This window comes from Cebus imitator, unplaced genomic scaffold (genome assembly GCF_001604975.1).
Source record: "Cebus imitator isolate Cc_AM_T3 unplaced genomic scaffold, Cebus_imitator-1.0 Scaffold24, whole genome shotgun sequence".
NCBI classification, from domain to species: domain Eukaryota; kingdom Metazoa; phylum Chordata; class Mammalia; order Primates; family Cebidae; genus Cebus; species Cebus imitator.
This window is the reverse complement of record NW_016107339.1, coordinates 13,915,683-13,925,071: the sequence shown is the minus strand read 5'-3', so window position 1 is coordinate 13,925,071 and position 9,389 is coordinate 13,915,683. Positions and strand designations below refer to the sequence as shown.

General features: G+C 39.5%; 1 pseudogene across 1 annotated transcript; it reads right to left on the bottom strand.

Annotated features, from left to right (window-relative positions):
• Positions 1–5,377: 5,377 nt before the first annotated feature.
• LOC119470175 lies at positions 5,378–9,188 on the bottom strand (annotated as a pseudogene). Its single transcript, XR_005199044.1, has 5 exons — positions 9,179–9,188; positions 7,338–7,618; positions 6,526–6,636; positions 6,020–6,043; positions 5,378–5,714 (listed from the first exon to the last, which is right to left on the bottom strand). The product of XR_005199044.1 is annotated as an HLA class II histocompatibility antigen, DR beta 4 chain-like (transcript).
• Between the last annotated feature and the right edge of the window lie 201 nt (positions 9,189–9,389).

Sequence of the window (9,389 nt, the reverse complement as noted above, 5' to 3'; positions counted from 1 at the left end):
AATGGGCTTGTTAGTTTTTTTCTTGTAAATCTGTTTTAGTTCTTTGTAAATTCTGGATATCAGCCCTTTGTCAGATGGGTAAACTGCAAAAATTTTTTCCCATTCTGTTGGTTACCAATGACCTTCTTCGCAGAACTGGAAAAAACCACCTTAAACTTCATATCTTCTTTTGAAAAGTGTCTGTTCATGTTCTTTGCCCACTTTTGGATGGGTTTGTTTTTTTTCTTGTAAATCTGTTTTAGTTCTTTGTAGATTCTGGATAGTAGCCCTTTGTTACTGGGTAGATTGCAGAAATTTTTTCCCATTCTGTTGGTTGCCAGTTCACTGTAATGATTGTTTCTTTTGCTGTGCAGAAGCTCTGTAGTTTAATTAGATCCCATTTGTCTATATTGGCTTTTGTTGCCAATGCTTTTGGTGTTTTAGTCATGAAGTCTTTGCCTATGCCTATGTCCTGAATGGTTTTGCCTAGGGTTTCTTCTAGGATTTTTATGGTGTTTGGCCTTATGTTTAAGTCTTTAATCCATCTGGAGTTAATTTTAGTGTAAGATGTCAGAAAGGGGTCTAGTTTCTGCCTTCTGCACATGGCTAGCGAGTTTTCCCAACACCATTTATTAAACAGGGAATCCTTTCCCCATTGCTTGTTTTTGTCAGGTTTATCAAAGATCGGATGGTTGTAGATGTGTGGGGTTGCCTCTGAGGCCTCTGTTCTGTTCCATTGGTCTGTATCTCTGTTTTGGTACCAGTACCAGGTTGTTTTGATTACTAGAGGCTTGTAGTATAGTTTGAAGTCAGGTAGTGTGACACCTTCAGTTTGTTCTTTTTGCTTAGAATTGTCTTGGCTATGTGGGCTCTCTTTTGGTTCCATATGAAGTTTAAGGCAGTTTTTTCCCAGTTCTGTGAAGAGGATCATTGATAGCTTGATGGGGATAGTATTGAATATATAAATTACTTTTAATAGTATGGCCATTTTTACAAGATTGATTCTTCCTAACCATGAGCATGGAATGTTTTTCCATCTTTTGTGTTCTCTCTTATTTCCTTGAACAGTGGTTTGTAGTTCTCCTTGAAGAGGTCCTTTACACCCTTTTTTAGTTGTATTCCTAGGTATTTTATTCTCTTTGTAGCAATTTTGAATGGGATTTTGTTCTTGATTTGGCTCCCTTTAAGTCTGTTATTGGTGTATAGGAATGCTTATGATTTTTGTACTTGATTTTATATCCTGAGACTTTGCTGAAGTTGCTTATCAGTTTCAGGAGATTTTGGGCTGGGACGATGGGGTCTTCTAATTATACAATCTTGTCATCTGCAAATAGAGACAATTTGATTTCCTCTTTTCCTAACTGAATACTCTTTATTTCTTTTTCTTGCCTGATTGCTCTGGCTAGAACTTCCAATACTATATTGAATAGGAGTGGTGAGAAAGGGCATCCTTGTCTAGTGCCAGTTTTCAAAGGGAATGCTTCTAGTTTTTGCCCATTCAGTATGATATTGGCTGTGGTTTGTCATAAATAACTTTTATTATTTTGAGATACGTTCCATCAATACCTAGTTTATTGAAAATTTTTAGCATAAAGTGCTGTTGAATTTTGTCAAAGGCCTTCTCTGTATCTATTGAGATAATCATGTGGTTTTTGTTTTTGGTTCTGTTATGTGGTGGATTATGTTTATAGACTTGCATATGTTGAACCAGCCTTGCATCCCCAGGATGAAGCCTACTTGATCGTGATGGATAATCTTTTTGATGTGCTGTTGCAATTGGTTTGCCAGTATTTTATTGAAGATTTTTGCATCTATGTTCATCCTGGATATTGGCCTGAAGTTTTGTTTTCTTATTGAGTCTCTTCCAGGTTTTGCTATTAGGATGATGTTGGTTTCATAAAATGATTTGGGAAGGATTCCCTCTTTTTGGATTGTTTGGAATAGTTTCAGAAGGAATGGTACAATCCCCTCTTTGTATGTCTGGTAGACTCAGGGTTTCGACTTCTTCCTGGTTTAGGCTTGGGAGGGTGCAAGTGTCCAGGAATTTATCTATTTCTTCCAGGTTTACTGGTTTGTGTGCATAGGACTGTTTGTAGTAATCTCTGATAGTCGTTTGTATTTGTGTGGAATCAGTGGTGATATCCTCTTTATCATTTTTTATTGCATCTATTTGATTATTCTCTTTTCTTTTTTATAAATCTGGCTAGTGGTCTATTTTGTTGATCTTTTCAAAAAACCAGCTCCAGGATTTATTGATTTTTTTGAGGTTTTTTCTATCTCCTTCAGTTCTGCTCTGATCTTATTTATTTCTTGTCTTCTGCTAGCTTTTGAGTTTTTTTTTTTTAAATCTTGTTCCTTTAGCTCTTTCAATTTTGAGGATAAGGTGTCTATTTTAGATTTTTCCTTGCTTCTCATGTGGGCATTTATTGCTATAAATTTACCTCTGGACAGTGCTTTAAATGTGTCCCAGAGATTCTGGTATGTTGTGTCTTCGTTGTCACTGGTTTCGAAGAACAACTTTATTTCTGCCTTCATTTCACTATTTATCCACTCAACATTCAACAGCTAGTTGTTCAGTTTTTATGAAGTTGTGTGGTTCTGAGTTAATTTCTTAATCCTGAGTTGTAATTTGATTGCTCTGTGGTCTGAGAGACTGTTTGTTATGATTTCTGTTCTTTTGCATTTGCTGAGGAGTGATTTACTTCCAATTACTGGTCAATTTTAGAGTAGGTGTGATGTAGTGCTGCAAAGAATGTATATTCCGTGGATTTGGAGTGGATAGTTCTTTAAATTTCTATTAGATTTGCTTCGTCCAGATCTGAATTCAAGTCCTGGATATTCTTGTTAATTTTCTGTCTTTGATCTGTCTAATATTGACAGTGGAGTGTTAAGGTCTCCCACTATTATTTTGTGGGAATCTAAGTCTCTTTGTAGGTCTTTCAGAACTTGATTTATGTATCTAGGTGCTCCTGTATTGGGTGCATTTATATTTAGGATAATTAACTCTTCTTGTTGCATTGATCCTTTTACCATTATGTAATGCCCTTCTTTGTCTCTTTTGATCTTTGTTGGTTTAAAGTCTGTTTTATCAGAGACTAGGATTGCAACTCCTGCTTTTTTTTGCTCTCCATTTGCTTGGTTAATCTCCCTCCATCCCTTTATTTTGAGCCTATGTGTGTCTTTGCATGTGAGATGGGTTTCCTGGATACAGCACACAAATAGGTTTTGACTTTTTATCCAATGTGCCAGCCTGTGTCTTTTGATTAGGGCATTTAGCCCATTTATACATTCTTTTCAGAGGTGGACCAGCAATCCATCTCGGTAATGATGGATTACCATCCCCCAACAGAACTGGGCCATCCCTTTCAGATTGCTGGTCTTTGTGGGGGTGGGACCCACTGAGCCAGATCACCTGGCTCCCTGTTTCAGCCCCTGTTTTTCAGTTGAATGGGCAGCTCTGTCTCCCAGGGGTTCCAGGTGCCAGTTGAAATGACCGCTGAGATTTGTGTGAGTTTTTGTGCAGAGACCTGCTGTGCCAGCTGAAACAGCCATCCTGGAAACTCATGGCACTTTTCAGCCCGGGAATCTCCTGGTCTGTGGGCAGTAATAATTCATTTGGAAATGTGGTGTTCACTCACCCTCTGCATTCTTCTCCCTCCAGAGCTGTTCCTATTCTGCCATCTTGGATCCTCTCTGCCCACAATCTTAATAATATGAGAGAATTCTATTGGAATTCCATTTCAATAGAATTTTCTAAATCCTTGATTTTAAAACAATTAAAAATTTGCCAGTTTTTTGAGGGGAGAGAAATAGTTTATTACATTGCTGTTTGTATTTGGATTTTTCTTTTCATTGGTGAGTTTGAGCAAATATTTATATTTATCGACTATTAGAACAGGTAGTCTATATCCTTTGCCCAATTTTCTATGCCATTTCCATTAACACATTTATTGCTTAGTTAACAATTTTTCATAGAAAAGTTAGCCCATTGTCTGTCTTATGTAATCAAAATTTTTCCTGGGCTTCATATACTTCTTTTAATTTTGTTATTTTCTTCATGCAAAGAAATCAGTAATTTTCTTCAAAATTGTTTTCATTTGTGTGTTCTGGATTTTGTCTTGCTTACAAAGTCTTATTTGTCAAAAATAAAAATTATTTTAACATGTTTACTAAAGCATAATTTACATACTACATACTCGTATGTAAAATTCATACTAGTATGTAAAAATTCACTGATTTTACATGTAAAATTTAATGATTTTAGTAAATTAATAGATTTGTGCAATTATCACAATCCAGTTTTATATCATTTTTGTCAGGTCCAACATTTCTCTGTTTATAGCTAATTTCCAGCAAAACCCTGAGCCGTAGGCACCCAAAGATCTCCATTTGCATCTATAAATTTACCTCTTCTAGATATTTGAAGTAAATGAAATCATACAACATGTAAACTTTTGTGTCCACTTTCCTTCACTTAGTTAATTGAAGTCCACCAGTTTTTTAGTATGTATCATCATTTTGTTTTTCTTTTTTCTTGTTTTCACTTGCATAAATTTATAAGGTACAAGTGCAGTTTTGTTACATGCATAGATTGCATAGTGGTGAAGTCAGTGTTTCTACAGTATCCATCACCCCAATCACATGCATTGTACCCATTAAGTAACCTCTCATCATCTAGAGTACAAGGGTTGAAACTTGCCTTGGGAAAACTACCCTCAGGTTAATGGTATCTCCCCTGCCAGATAAGTCTATTTTTGTTCCCTTTTACTGTTGAATGATATTGCCTTGCATGTATGTAGTGCCATTTTGTTTATCCGTTTACTAGTGGAGGGATATTTGGATTGTTTTCAGTTCGGGTCAACTATGGCTAAGTCTGTTCTGAATACTTGAACACAAATCTTTTTGAGGACATATGTTTTTATGTCACTTAGGTAGGTTCTAAGGAGTGAAATTGCTGGGTCATATGGCAAACATATGTTAAAATTTTTGTGAAATTACCAGATTTCCAGGTATTTGTATAATCATAAACTTCCACCAGAAACGCACAGGGGTTTAGAAAGTCAGATTGTCTTCAGACATAATAATAATGATAGTATTAGAAATATTATCTGTTGGCCTGGTGCGGTGGCTCATACCTGTAATCCCAGCATTGCCTTTTTAAATGTTAGGTTTACTTTTTCAATTAACAAGTAAAAATTCTATAGTATATTTATGTTGTAGAGCATGAAGTTTTGATATATACCTATACTGTGGAATGTCTAAATCAAGCTATTTAACATATCCATTACCTCCCATACTTATGATATATATATAGAAACCATTATTCTATTGGAAAATAATCTTCCCTTTTTCTTTTCTTTTTATTATTTTTCCTTGGAGCCTGATGGACTGGATGCACTTTAACTCCATGTTTGAGAAAAATGTAATAATGTAATGTGTTTGTGGCACAGGGTGAGTACAGATGCAGGGGAGGCATGAAGGGTTAGGTAAAGGGGAGCATAAAAATTGAAGATGAGGCACTGCCATCAATGCTGGGACTTCAGGACAAGGGCAGGAGTTCAGGAAGCCACAAAGGAGTCATTTTCTGCTGAGTTGCTGAACCAATAGCAACCAGGTCCTGAGAAAGCTCTCTCTTGTGGAAGAATAAGAGCCAAGTGGGAAAGTTTTTAATCCTGCAAAGCTGGGGCAGAAGGTTCTTCCTTGAATGTGGTCATCTTCACTTCAGCTCAAGAGTCCTGCAAAAGACAGAGGATAGTGTTGTGTTCAGACCTGGCTCTACTAACAGCGACTTTTTCCCTCTTTTAAGGACTCAGATGAGAGCACAGCAGGAAGAAGAAAAACAAGTTCCTAAGTCTCCCTGAGCCAATACCTGCAGAGCACAGGTCTTTTCTAAGTGGAGAGGAGGAGTTTTGGTGTAACTTGTCTGATCAGAAATTTGGATCCAAAGTCTTGTCTATGATTTCTGTCTCATGCCTTATCACCACTAACATCATTCTAGGGACACTGAATCTGTTTCTAAAAGGGGATTAGAAAGTATTACCTGTTGGCTGAAGTCCAGAGTGTCCTAGGAAAAAGAGGAAAAGATATACACTTAAAAGATATGGAAGTAAATCTGTTCTCCAACACAACATCCCAGCCCCAGACCTCCCACCTGAGATTTCTCTAACCCCACAACCCACACCAACCAGGGCAGAGAGGAGCAGAAACAGACCATGTGATCCATGAAGCATGAAGTGTCTGTCACAGGATCCAGTGTAACTGCATTAGCCTTAGTGGCTCTTCTTTAACTTATTCCAGGATCTCAATCCAAAGGACCCTACTCGTTAACCTTTCTCTTATCTCTGCAGGCCACTAGCTATCATGCTGTGACGTAGAAAACATGCACTTATGAATTTCTGGATTTGCAGGACATTGGAGATCATTTGGAGAAAGAAAGGCTTTATACAGGCCCACTCATATACTGAGAACTAACCTTAGCAAAGCATATTTTCTCCTTTCTCCTCCGGAAATGGCTATGGAGAAAGCCAGCTATCAAAGGCTCCTCACCTTTCTGATTCCTGAAGTAGATGAACAGCCCTGTGCCAAGGAAGAGCAGGCCCAGAACAAAGCCCCCGACTCCGCTCAGCATCTTGCTCTGTGCAGATTCAGACTGTGCTCCTGAGACAGGAAGCCAGGTTTAGTGATTTTGATCCCAAATTGAACTTCTTAATTGAGACCCTGAGATTCAGATCTTTGAAAATGGGGAAGATGGCTGCCCTGCAAAAGATAAAATAACTGGCCATTTCTGGAGAAAAAAAGGTTTTCAAGCCACATGGAACAGTTACAAGGCTCAGGCATCAAACTCATTCAAATATTATAGCCTTCATGTGACACAATACTTCAACATCTGATCAAAGAACATCTGAGACTCAATGAGGTTAAGTACTTTGTCTAGAGTGACAGAGCTCATAAAAGGTAGAGCTGAGACTGGACTCCCCTCATGTCAGGAAGGCCCCTGCAGTTCTCCTCTTCTCAGTTCAACAAGCAACTCAGAGCAACAGCACCAGAAACATAGTCTCATATCCAGAGGAAGGGCCTGGAGCCCAGGGAGAGCAGGTGACTCTGACCTGTGACATTATGGGGGTGGGGTTAAAAGAGGAACAGCCTCTCCTTCCTGGTAGGCATGACTGCTTTTCCAGGGGCTACTAGGTATGTCCTAGAAACTATTAAAGGGCTTCCTCCAGTGACCTGTGCTGATGGAGATGAGAACATGGAGCAAATGAAAATAGAATGTGGGAGAGGAGAATCCTGACACTCGGGGATTAACAGAGTCCTCTCCTTGGTGGATGAGAAATTCATGAAGTCAGAAAGCTGCTCACTCCATTGCACTGTGAGAGGGCTCATTACGCTTGGGTGCTCCACTTGGCAGATGTAAGCCTCTCCACTCTGAGGAACTGTTTCCAGCATCACCAGGGTCTGGAAGGTCCAGTCTCCATTCTGGATCAAGCCTGTGAACACCACCTCAGCCTCTCTTCCTGGTCATTCCGGAACCACCTGACTTCAATGCTGCCTGGATAGAACCCACTCACAGAGCAGATCAGGAGGTTGTGGTGCTGCAGGGGCTGGGTCTTTGCAGGATACACAGTCACCTTAGGCTCCACTAGGAGAAAAAAAGGTAGAGGGAACGAGTCAGGAAGATAGAGTAAGTTTCCTTGCTGGGCTGTTTGTCTGCTTCTCTGTAAACCCAGGCTTTGGCCTTGACCAGGCCTCCAGCACAGCTGGCCATGTGGCCTCACAGTGTCAGCAGCCTGGATTTTAATATTTATACTGGGGACAAGGTTTGAGAGATGTTGTAAAAAATGGTGTTTGTTTCTTCATAGTTTAAAATTGGCATGCATTGTCAAAGTGTTTACACATCTTTGAAAATACAGATGGTATTAATTAAAACTGATTTCTGAGCCAGGTCGTCTAGTTGAAATCCAAGGTCCGCCTTTTACTGGTTGATCTTTTTGATTCTTCTGTGTCTCAACTTTCTCACCTATAATGGGGGATAATTATACTAATTTATTTCTTGGGGTTATATAAGGATTCATGCATGTAAAATGTATAAAAGAATGACTGAAGATAGCCTTCAATTTATGAGGTCAGAAAGGTTCTCATTCCATTCCACTGTGAGAGGGCTCATCACACCTGGGTGATCCACTTAGCACCTATTTATCATCCTTGTACAGCTGGAGAGAAAAATATGATTTAAAGCAATGTGGATAGATAAAGGGATAGAGTAAGTTACATGAGGAAACCAAGTATGAAGTTTTAGGAATCCTACCACCATACACTCACACCTTAGAACACCACAGACATGGTTCTGCCCTGGGAAAGTTAGATAGACAGAACCGATTCTCTAAATCTTTAATTTCCTAGAAAAGCATGAGTCTTAAAATAGAAAGAAGGATTAAGAAAAGTCATTTCAGTTTTGAAAGTTCTTCTGTATACAATTTAGCTGATCAATGCATGGCCAATGCAAAACAAGCATAACTATCATTAGACCTACCATTGTAAAATGAATTTTCTTTCCAGCATGACACTTGGATCAAGTCAGGGTCTGGGACTCATTACTTGGGGTTCTTATGCCTAGGAAAATCCCTAACACTTGCAGACTCTCAATAAATACATTTTTTTTTTTTTTTTAAGAAGGAAGGAGAAACCTGTTGGGAACCAGCCCAGCCCTGTACATAGCTGTGCCATCTCCTGGCAGTGATGAGGGAGTGAGTAAAGGAATAAAGTCAAAGACACAAGAATAGAATTTGAAAGCATGGGTCCAGGGGTGATCGGCTTTGGCAAGGAGCTCTGGGCTCTGGGCTCAAAAGGCTTTTATTGGATAAATCATCTTGTTAAACTTGCAGGCTGTCGGAGGGAGTTGAGGAGGAAGATAGCCAAGGGAAGAGCAAGTGTCTGCAGCATTCAATAGCAAACTCGGTTTTCCTAAGAAATGCTAACTAAGGACACTGTGACTTTACCACCCATTTTCTATCCAGGTGTTTTGGCAAGAGAGGTGCAGGGGATAGGGCACCATAAGATCTTAACACACACATGCATCAAGAGACTTTTGTCTCTCGAGCATTGTGGACACAGAGCAATCAGAATTGCTCCATATTCTGAGAACACAGGCAGAGCCTGTGGCGTTCTGGTGTCTCTGCCCTGCAAGACCTTCTGGCCTTACCAGGTCCCATCTACAAAGACAATCCCAAGTCTTATGAGCAGGGGTTGTATTTCCTTCCCAGAGTCTTTGGAGATCCTCACACAAACTCTAGGTTGGGAAGAGTCCTGGGACCAAAGCAGTTTTTCTTTTCTGCTCTGCAGCCTGTCACACCTCAGTGTTCGTGGTTGTAGGGGGCTCTCAGGTGGCCTTTACCATAGGCCTCCTGTTAACA